The sequence below is a fragment of the Eptatretus burgeri genome, chromosome 10, assembly GCF_056783735.1.
Source record: "Eptatretus burgeri isolate ZD-2024b chromosome 10, Ebu_testis_v1, whole genome shotgun sequence".
Taxonomy (NCBI): domain Eukaryota; kingdom Metazoa; phylum Chordata; class Myxini; order Myxiniformes; family Myxinidae; genus Eptatretus; species Eptatretus burgeri.
The window spans coordinates 97,717,598-97,728,675 of NC_140970.1; the positions used below are offsets into that span (position 1 = coordinate 97,717,598).

The 11,078-nt window shown below is 36.4% G+C and overlaps 1 protein-coding gene and 1 long non-coding RNA gene across 2 annotated transcripts in view; one reads left to right on the top strand and one right to left on the bottom strand.

The window, feature by feature from the left end:
- Nucleotides 1-11,078, top strand: part of LOC147019214 (ubiquitin carboxyl-terminal hydrolase 2-like) — a 359,775-nt gene that overhangs the window by 286,793 nt on the left and 61,904 nt on the right. The window lies entirely within an intron of this gene.
- LOC147019218 (uncharacterized) lies at nucleotides 5,340-10,282 on the bottom strand. Its single transcript, XR_015062685.1, has 4 exons — nucleotides 6,277-10,282; nucleotides 6,024-6,182; nucleotides 5,781-5,829; nucleotides 5,340-5,507 (listed from the first exon to the last, which is right to left on the bottom strand). It is a non-coding gene; the product is annotated as an uncharacterized LOC147019218 (long non-coding RNA).

Genomic DNA, 11,078 nt, shown 5'->3' on the forward strand with positions numbered 1-11,078 from the left:
CTGTCGAAGGTTTTATTCCTGATATGTCAACGGGAACAAACACAGACCCTGGATATACTCAAAGGAAAGGAATGTATAATGATGATACAAAAGCAGAAAATAGTTTTACTGTGGCAGTTCCTCTTAAAGGTATATTTGGATTTTGTGATCATGATAAAGTTCTGTATGGTCTTAAAATTAGATTTCAACTACAAAGGAATGATAATGAAAATCGATTGCTTTTTGGTGTTGGTAGTGCTTTTGGTGAACAGAATAAATTTGTAATTGAGGAGATGAGTTGGTATATCAGTGAATATACTCCTAATCTTAAAACAGAAGAGATGTTGAATCGAAAACTTAACTCAAAGAAACCACTCAGTGTATCATACCTCAAAAGAAGATGTCAATACGTTAAACTCAACCAAACTACTTACACATGGAATTTGGGTGTTCTGGAAGGAAAGCCACGATATCTGTGGATCATTTTTAAAAAGCCAGATGGTGATACTGCGACTGATAAGAATAATGCATTGAGTGATAATGCTAAGGTGAAACAACTTCGCGTTTCTCTAGATGGAACATTTTATCCACAAGATAGATTGGAAATTAATTGGGAAAAAAATGATTTTGCTGAAGCATACAAGTCTTACCAAAAGGTGTGTGAAAGTAATGGAAATAAAGAACCTATTTTGGATATGACAGCATTTAAAAGTTTGTATACAATCTATGCGTTTGACCTGAGCACTCAAAAGGAAACTATAAAGTCTAATCGAGTGGATACTTCCCTTTACATTGAAAGAGGAGAGAGTGAAGAAGTTGATACATATTGTTTGCTTTTGGAAGAAACAGAATTGCAGATTAATACAGATAATGGTGTGATGATTAGTCTCACTTAATTTTTTGTTAAATAAATGAGTGGCAAAGTACCAACTGGGGTATATGTTAATCAAATCAATCTTCATAAACTATCATCTCGTGTTCAAAATCAAAAGCCTTGTATGATTAACGTGAATACAATTCAGAGAAAAGGAGCAGTAAGAATTGATGTTTTGCTCACAAGAGAACAGGTTAAAATCTTGAATGACACTGGCTCACTTAAAATTAAAATGACAAAACCAATGTTGAAAAAATATTCAATAAGAGAGACGAGTGGAGGATTTCTCCCATTTCTAATTCCTTTATTTGCTGGTTTAAGTGCGGTTGGAGCATTGACGGGTGGTATTTCAACAGCGGTGAAAACTGCCAACGAAAGGAAGGCTCAACTCCAGGCTCAAAAAGAATTGGAAAGACATAACAAAGAGTTGGAGAAACAAATTAGTGGAAGTGGTGTAATTGTAGATTTTGCTGAAAAACTTGAAGGTCTGCCTGAAAAAGCGAGATTGTTAGTTGGAGATATGCTTTCTTCTATAGCACAAGCAGGTGTAAAATTAACGAAAAGAGGGAATGGATTATATCTTTCTAATAAATAAATGAGCATTGATGAGTGGTTTAAAGAATTTGGAAAGAATACAACATCAAATGTACAACTTGTCAAATATTGTAAGAAATTAAAAATTCATAATGTGGTTATTTGTATGAGAGATGAATTAACAAATGTGTCGAAACATACAAAGAATATTATTATGAACTTAGAAGATAATAATGGGAACGGTTCTCATTGGGTTTGTATTTTTAATCGTCAAGACAAATGTTATTTTGATAGTTTTGGTCTTCCACCACCTGTTGAAGTCATAAAATTCTTACAGAATGGTGTTTATCAAACATTTCAAGTCCAAGAATTAAATTCCAAGTGTTGTGGTCAATTATGTCTAAATGTGTTATTTCAACTCAACAAAAATAAAAAATTTTATGATATTATTTTTAATCTAATATAAATGACTTATGTTGGTAAAGATGGTTCTATCTTTGGTGTATCCCAAGAACTGGATATTGATTTATCAAATTATTACACAAAGGCACAGGCTGAACGACATAAATATAATATAACCAAAAATATTAACATGAAAAATGCTTATAAATTAAAAAATTATCCAAGCCCGACTGACGCGAATGACTTGGTGAGATTAAGCGATTTATCACAATATATATCCTTAAATAAAATGGCCGTGTATTCCAAAGATACAGAAGTGTTGATATTATCTCCAGGTCATACAGAATTCACAGTTCGAATTAAAATAAATTTTTATAAAGAAGGGCGTATCGTTTGTATGAGAATAGAACAATGGGGGTATGATATGAATGATTTAGGGTATAATTGGTCATTGAAAATTAACCTTGAAGACCTGGAACAATTAAATCAGTCTCGTAAGGAAGAATATTATCCACTTGGTATCGAGAATGAGTTTTGTGGGGCCACGATTAGTAAACAACAAATAAAATAATTTAATAAGGGTAAATATAATAATGGTTTTGCCCTTGTTTATATCATGAAAACAGAAAAAACAGGATTATATATAATAAGTAAGGAAATACAAAATGATTTAACTATGGGAAGATGGGGAGGTGTTTTGTGCTATAATATTATTCTAACATATATTTCTAATACATGACAGCAAGAAGGCTTCAAGAAAATTATCATTTCTGTGTTCAAGCATACCTTCAAGAAAAGGGTATTCGGTATTTTAATAAATATGTTCTACAACATAAGAATGAGGTATTTTCAATAAAAGATTGGCATTATGCTGATGTTGATAAACCGACAACTTTAGATTTAATTAGAATGTTAAATAATGAAAAAATTATAAAGTTAAGAAAAGGTAAGGCTCTTTTAGAAATTCAAAAGAAATTTTATTGGTTTCCTGTTGTAAAAAAATTTATTTTGGATACAGGAATAACAAGAAATCCTGATGAATATATGTATGATATTCTATGGGGTGTAAGCGATTCAAGGATAATAAGGGATGAGGAAGGAGTTGAAGAAGAGAGGGAAGAGGAGGAAAAGGAGAAGAGAGAGAAGGAGGAAAGAGAGAAGAGAGAGAAGGAGGAGAGGGAGAAGAAAGAGAAGGAGAGGGAGGAGAGAGAGGAAAGAGCGAGACAAAATAAATATCAAAATATGGAAACCAGTGAGATTAAAAAAAGATTGGTGGTATTACAGAAAATAACTCAACCCACCGATGAGGAAAACAAAGAATTGACAAGTCTATTTGCAATACTTTCGGCAAGAATATTGACATCGACAAGCTATTCATTTTAATTCAAGTTTTTCATTTTTATTTTTTTTTCTTAAATAAATGGAGGAGAGAGTGAAGGCATTTCTAAAGATTCTTTATGTTTTAAAAATTAAGATTCAAATGTGCATGTTGGAAACTAAAAAGGTTTTTGCACTCTGCAGGAATTTTTCACATAAATAAATGAGTTATTGTCTCAAATGTAAAAAGAAAACTAATACTAAAAATATTTCATATATTAAAAGTAAAAATAACAGGGTTATACAAAAAGGTATATGTTCGGTGTGTGGTTCAAAAAAAAATCAATTTATCTCCAAATGCAAACGAGGAGGAGATATACAAAAGTTTTTATCAGGAATTAAATTTACAACTACTGGAATACCAGGGGAATTACATCTTCCAGGGTATTCTTTCTGTGGTCCAGGCACAAACTTGGATAAAAGATTAGATGAGGCAGACAATCCTAAATCCTGGAGTAAACCAATCAATAGAGTTGATGAAGTGTGCATGAGACACGATATTGATTATGGGAATACCACAACGTTGGAAGAAAAGCATGAAGCCGATAGAGAAATGTTGTATAATTTGTCTCGGATACAAAATCCAACCTTGAGAGAAAAAGTTGATCGGTTCATTGTGAAGATGATCAGTGCTAAATTGAAACTTGGACTTGGAAATTCAAAAAACTTATAGGCTCTAATGATGTCATTAAGACTGAAGAGCAATTAGCTGATGAATTACATAAACCAATATTCACAAAGTTTCAGAGAAGGAAAGTTTATTCCAAGGAAGTTAATTATATCTGGTCTGCTGATTTGATTGAACTCAATAATGATAAGGGGTACAAGTATGCTTTAACCGTTATTGATTTGAGGAGTAGATATGCGTGGGTTGTCCCTTTAAAAAACAAAACAGGTAATACTCTTATGTTAGCTTTTCAACAGATATTTAATAAAAGTAAGAGAAAACCTAAAAAATTGTGGACTGATGAGGGTAGAGAGTTTTATAACAAGACATTTATGAATTTTCTAAAAAATAACAGTATTACATTATACAGTACCTTTAATGAAGGGAAGGCAGTTGTTGTTGAACGTTTTAATCGTACCTTAAAAGAGAGATTATATAAAAAAATTCACACACAACTCGGTTCACAACAATGGTCATCTTTTATTCAGGATATTGTGGATAAGTATAATGACACGATTCACACGTCAACAAATATGAAACCATCAGAAACATTTACAAAATTAATATATATGAAAAAGAGATTAATGTCAGAAAACCTAAGTTCAAAGTTGGTGATATCGTAAGAATATATCGGTGGAAATCTCATTTTGAAAAGGGTTTTACTAAACGATGGACGAAAGAACTTTTTAAAATTGTTAATGTCATAGATACGGTTCCTTGGACTTATAAGATATATGATTTGGAAGGGGAAGAGATTTTAGGTTCATTTTATTCACAGGAATTACAAAAGACAAAGATAATTTGAAATTTTTTGACTCCGCCCCTTTTTGACTCCACCCACACAAAACCCACCCACATAAACCCCACCCCACACAAACCCCACACAAACCCCACCACACACAAACCCCTCACAAGCTCCACACAAAAACTCCACACACACAAACCCCTCACAAGCTCCACCCATATTCATCATATTCACATAATTAGTGATTAGTTAATTAGTTCCCCACACACAACATGTTTATTTAATTAAAAAATTATCCACCCATCCACACAAGCTCCACTCATCCACCCATCCACCCATCTCTCCACCCATCCATTTATCCACACAAACCTCATCCACATAAGCCTCATCCACATAAACCCTGCCCACACAAGCTCCACCCACATAAACCCTGTCCACACAAACTCCACCCACACAAGCTCCACCCACATAAACCCCTCCCACCGAAGCCCCACCCACATAAACCGCTCCCACCGAAGCCCCGCCCACACAAGTCCCACCCACACAAGCCCCACCCACACCGAAGCCCCGCCCACACAAGCCCCTCCCACACAAGCCCCACCCCTCATCCCCCTGTGCACCCCCACCTTTGACCCACCACCTCCCTCATCCCACCCCCACCCTTCCCCACCCACACACATGGGGAGGGGAGGGGTGGGATGAGGGGTGATGGGTCGTTGGGGGAGCGCACCTACCCCCCCCCACCCCCAACCCCTCCCTCTCCTTCATGTCTTGATCCTCTTCTTGAAATTTAAAATCAAGTAATTGTAAACAAAACAAATATAATTTATTAAAATTGAAAATATTAAATATTCATTTGCGAGAATGTAGAATCTTTCCCAGCAATCTTCTTCAGATGTCTTGTGATTTCGAAACTCAGACACCATATTCTGTTTTGAAACAAAAAGTGGATAATAATTAGGTTTTATAAAGATAATTACATGGTAATATGAGTAAGCCTGTTGTTGGTTCTAAGTTCAAGCCTCGTTGACCACTGAATTAACACACCAGGAGCCTGTCATCCTTCCAAGGCCAATAAAATGAATTCCAGTGTACTGGCAAAACCGCGTTCAAACTAATGATGCAACCAACATAAAACGACATTCTAAAGAGAGAGTGGTATTAATAAAAAAATAACGAAATAATAATTCAGAAACATTTACCTCCAGAAAATCATGTGTTGTACCAGATTGCTTATGTTGTGTGATCGAGCTGAAAAAAATAATAATAATAATAATAAGTCAAGGGTATAGATGGAGAGACAGACAGAGAGAGATATAAACAGACAGGGAAAGAGACACACACGCACACACATATATATACACACAGACACACATATACACACACACACACACACACACACACACACACACACACACACACACACACACACACACGTGTCTCACCATTGGTTTAATTCATTCAAGATCAGAGGCCTTGATAAGACTTCATACCAGTCATTATAAATGTTTTTCAATTCTCTTCTAAAATCATTGACCTCTTCAATAAGAGCATTCATTTGATGCACCTCATCGTGATATGTAAACTCCACTTCTTCCAAGGACCTGCCAAGAAAAAAAAAAATATATCAGAATTATCACGATTTAATTTATAATCAATTGCTTCATCGTTCAAAGAGGAACCAATACACAGGCTTACCAACTTTGTCGTGAGTTGTTATCTTCATCAAAAGAGAGTGAGTCCATGTCTCTGTTTTTTTTTTACCATTGGTACAAGATGGTAAAAAGATCAGAGGCCGTGATAAGACGTCGTGTCAGTCTTTAAAAATGTTTTTCAATTCTCTTCTAAAATCATTGACCTCTTCAATAAGAGCATTCATTTGATGCACCTCGTCGTGATATGTAAACTGCTCTTCTTCCAAGGACCTGCCAAGAAAAAAATATATACATCAGAATTATCACGATTTAATTTATAATCAATTGCTTCATCGTTCAAAGAGGAACCAACTTACCAACTTTGTGTTTAGCTGTTTTGTTCGCGGAAGAAAGATCGCTCATGTCTCAGTTGTAAAAATGAAAATCCCGTCTGGCAGAAACTTTGTCTGGCGAATCACTTATAAGGCAACGATGAGGAAATTACCTAATCATTGGGTGTGGCCACAGGAAATGACACTTCGGATGAGGCAGCTTGGAAAATAACTGGGCGATTATATTATCAAATTGTATGAATCATTTTCAAAACATACTTAAAATACCTTAAAATGGTTTTGATGAAACATGTTTTCAGTTCGTGTTCTGAGATAAAATATAAACACGAGACCTTGTCTCACAGATTAGTTCCTATTTTTTCACAGCATGACTGTCCAAAACCACTTCCTCATTCACACACCACGACCGTGTCAAAAAAAACACTTCGTCATTTTCATGACACGAACTGAAAACATTTGAAACAAAACTTTTTTTATGGTGTGGTTTATACACAAAAATGATTTGCAACTCGGGCGGTGGCCAGATGAGATCATTAAGAGAAGTTTATCATTTCGTAATGGCACAAAAGGGGTATCTTAAAAAATATAAAGATTCAAATGTTTTGTTTTTCAATATTTTAGATGGGGATTATTGTGCAAAGAAAATTAAACTATTGAAGGAATTTGAGAATGAACAAATCTTTATAGGTTCAATGAGTGAGCTGTTCAACCCCCAGGTGTTCAATTCAATGAGGTTCAACCTCCAGGTTAAAAGGGGAGACAAATAAATATACCTTGGGATAAAAAGGGGGTTTATTTTTAGGGAAAAAAAATAGGAATCGCTGAAAATCCCCCATTCATTTACATGGGGAAAAGTGAGCCAGAACCAGTATATTCACCCTAGTATGGTGAACTTGGGATCTTTGGATCCTGAGTTCAAATCCCGATCAGCTGTTGAATTAATATCAGGTGGGGTTAACTCGGCCTGTCATTCCGCGAAAGACGGCAAAGTAAGTGCCAGCTTGCTGGTACACTGTGTCGGAGTGGCGACCCATCCAGGATTGTGCCCAATAGCCAAGGTGATTGCAGAGGCAGCCCCAACGCCCTACACAGAGTATTTATCTGGGAGCAAACAGAGATTTGTATTACATCTCGAATACAAAAGCTTTGAGAGCGAAACTCATCAGAAGGTGGGATGGGGACCTCCAAATGACCATTCTTAAGTTTTCCAATTGGTGCATAAAGTAGGGGGTGCTGCTTGAAGTCAGTTTAAATTACATTTTTGAGTACATTGATCCCAAAGTCAGTTTAAATTACATTTTTGAGTACATTGATCATCCTGGTGCCAACAGTTTCAGTTTGGCATTGTGATTACAGTTCTGCCATTCTTATGTGTCGACTTTGGTGCAAAATGCATTTAAGAACAGCCTAAAGGGGCGCAACTTTCACATTTAAATCACATCTCAAGAAAGTGCATCAATGAAACTTTCTGGAAATATTCTTTTGACCTTCTTGAAGGATCAGGAGTTCTTAAATGACCCTTTTGGTGCAAACCCCTTTTAAGAAGGGGTCACATGCAAATACCTGTTTCCGGGAAATTAAGATCAATCGAGAGCAGGTCATGGTGAAATAAAAATCATTTCATATCGAATATTTCTTGTTCCTTGTAATTAAACAAGTAAAATGTGTAAGATTCTATCAGATATCAAATTTTGCATTACATCCTGAATTTAAAGAACATTATGGTTGAAATCCGATTTATGTTCTCTGGTAACATGATAAAAACATGAATACTTTTAAGACATGAAAGATTTAAAACATATAGAATGCCTTAAAATTTGACTGATATAATATAAGAACAAAGAAACTATCAATTGAACTTTTCTATCAACTCCGTATATTTCGATGATAAAATCAAGTGTGATGTAGATCTGGTAACGATACATAAAAGGAGCATCAGTGATCAGTAAAAGTAATTGGACCTGACATTTTCCCAACACATTCAGTTCATATGGAACAAGCATCATGAATCATGAAAAATTAAACAGTTTTTCAATTCTAATGTTTCACGCTTTTGCGTGAAAGTCGCCTTTGTGGTAAAATAATTGTATTTAATTATACTAGTGCGTGGCCGTACATGCAAAATAATAACTTTAAAACCGCGTGCCAGAAACAACCACACAGGCCGTTCCTTCGCTCTCACGTGCCCGTACGTGCGTGCCTGTATGTGCAAAAAATAAATAAATAAAACTTTCAAACCGCGTGCCAGAAGCAACAACCACACAGGCTGTTCCTTCGCTCTCGCGTGCCTGTACGTGCGTGGCCGTACGTGCAAAAAAACAAAAAAACTTTCAAACAAATACACAGGCCGTTCCTTCGCTCTCATAAACGACGACTGGATTGGGGCATTGTGTTTATGTATAAATGCGCATAAGAAATCTAGAAATTATTAGAATACAGTAAGTCATCACTATCCGGAAGTCCGTATGTTGTAACCCGTGATGGAGAACGCGACTGAGGATCTCTTCCCCAAAAGCCACGCCTATGCAGCAACGTGTCCTGTCATTGCTTTGGTGAATAAATGGCCATAACTTGGGAAACACTTGTCCGATTAATATCAAACCTTGAAAAGGCACATACACAGGTCCCCAGCAATATACCTGGCAAGTTTCAATTAGATCAGACCAGTGGTTGTCGAGAAACAGCGGTGACAGACACACACACACACACACACACACACACACACACACACACACACACACACACACACACACACACACATTGCTGGAATAAAAGATAGATGTTGCAACAGGACACTAACATGCCTATGTTCAAGTGGTTATGCTCTTTGAAAACCAAACTTTTGTCATGTGTCAACTATGACTACCTTTTCATATCCATATCCACATCATGCTAAATTTTAAAATGATATCAATCTATCGAAAAAACTTACAAGACAAAACATCAAAACTGCTGATGAGTCACACACATACTGTGAGGCAAAAGTTCTATTCCTATACTTTGAATATGTCTATAATCATGAGTTCACTAGTATTTATTCGTATTGGTACAATTATAGTTTCAGCCTGCCTGTTTGTTGCAAGATTCCAGACATCTTCATCAGAACTGTCATCTTCATCTGAAGATGCAATTTCCATGTCATCCTCCTCTTCCTTATCCATTGCTTCTAATTCCTCTGTCTTTGGGATACGACTTTCGGGAAGTTGTTCCCCTTCGAACCAAACCGGTTTGTAATGGTCATCAACTCACTGCCAGCCATTTTCTTCAGTGGGATGCTGCTCTATATCATTTTGATCTGCTCTTGCCCACATGTTGGCAACAAAGGAAGCATGCTTAGTGTGAGTATTGAGCTCATCTTCGCAAGGTTGTAGTCCACTTGCATCCATGCCCCTCAAATTGGCGAGTAGGTTTTTACCATTTCCCCTTGGACCGTATGTCTTCATCAACTTATCGTACCTACACTTATTCAGGCTGGTGTTTGCACTATCCTTAGCTCCATACATTGTGGCTTCTTAAATGGGTTTGGCACCAAAAGGATCACTTGAGAACTACTGATCCTTCATCAGGAAGGTCAAAAGAATATTTCCATAAAGTTTCATTGATGCACTTGAGATGTGTTTTAAATGTGAAAGTCGCGCCCCTTTAGGCCGTTCTTCAATGCATTTTGCAACAAATTCGACACTTATGAATGGCACACCTGTAATCACAGTGCCAAATTTAAACTTTTCGTACAGGTTTGATCGATGCACTCAAAAATGTAATTTAAACTGACTTGGGCGGGGGGGGGGACTTCAAGCAGCGCCCCCTACTTAATGCACCAATTGTAAAACTTAAGAATGATCATTCGGAGGTCCCCATCCCACCATCGGATGAATTTTGCTCTCAAACCTTTTGTACTCGAGGTGTAACACAAATCACTGTTTGCTCCCAGATGATGTGGTCCCAATCTCCTCCTCCCCTTATGATGTCAAAATTGCACACATAGAATACTTCACCTGATAAAGTATGAACATTTTTGAGGTTCATCTGGGGATAAATTGGTCCACACAAAATAAATTGATGACATCATCAGTCATGTGGTTTGGCAGTCAGATTCTTAAAAATAAAGATTAAAAAAACCATCAAAAATCTTCTTTGAAACTGCTGAACAGAAAAAGGTGAAACCGCACATGTATTTTTTCAGTGATTCTTCAGCCTATCCATGGTGAACAAAAGGTTCAACTGTATGATATCACAGGTCACATGGATTGGCAGCCACATTGGACTTACCCAAAAACCAAAAACAAGCTCAAATGAGCTAAGATCCTCATCCTGTTAATGATGACGTCATAAAAACGAATATGACGTCATTGTGATGTATCAGGTTTGTGATAAATTATCTGTGCTAATGTCCGGCTTGAGTCCCGCAAACAAAATTCAAACAGCTTGCCTATTTTTGGAGATAATGGTGTCGGTGATTTCCATTTGCGGTGATATTATGACGTCAACTTTTTTTCTTGGAAGAATTTCCAAA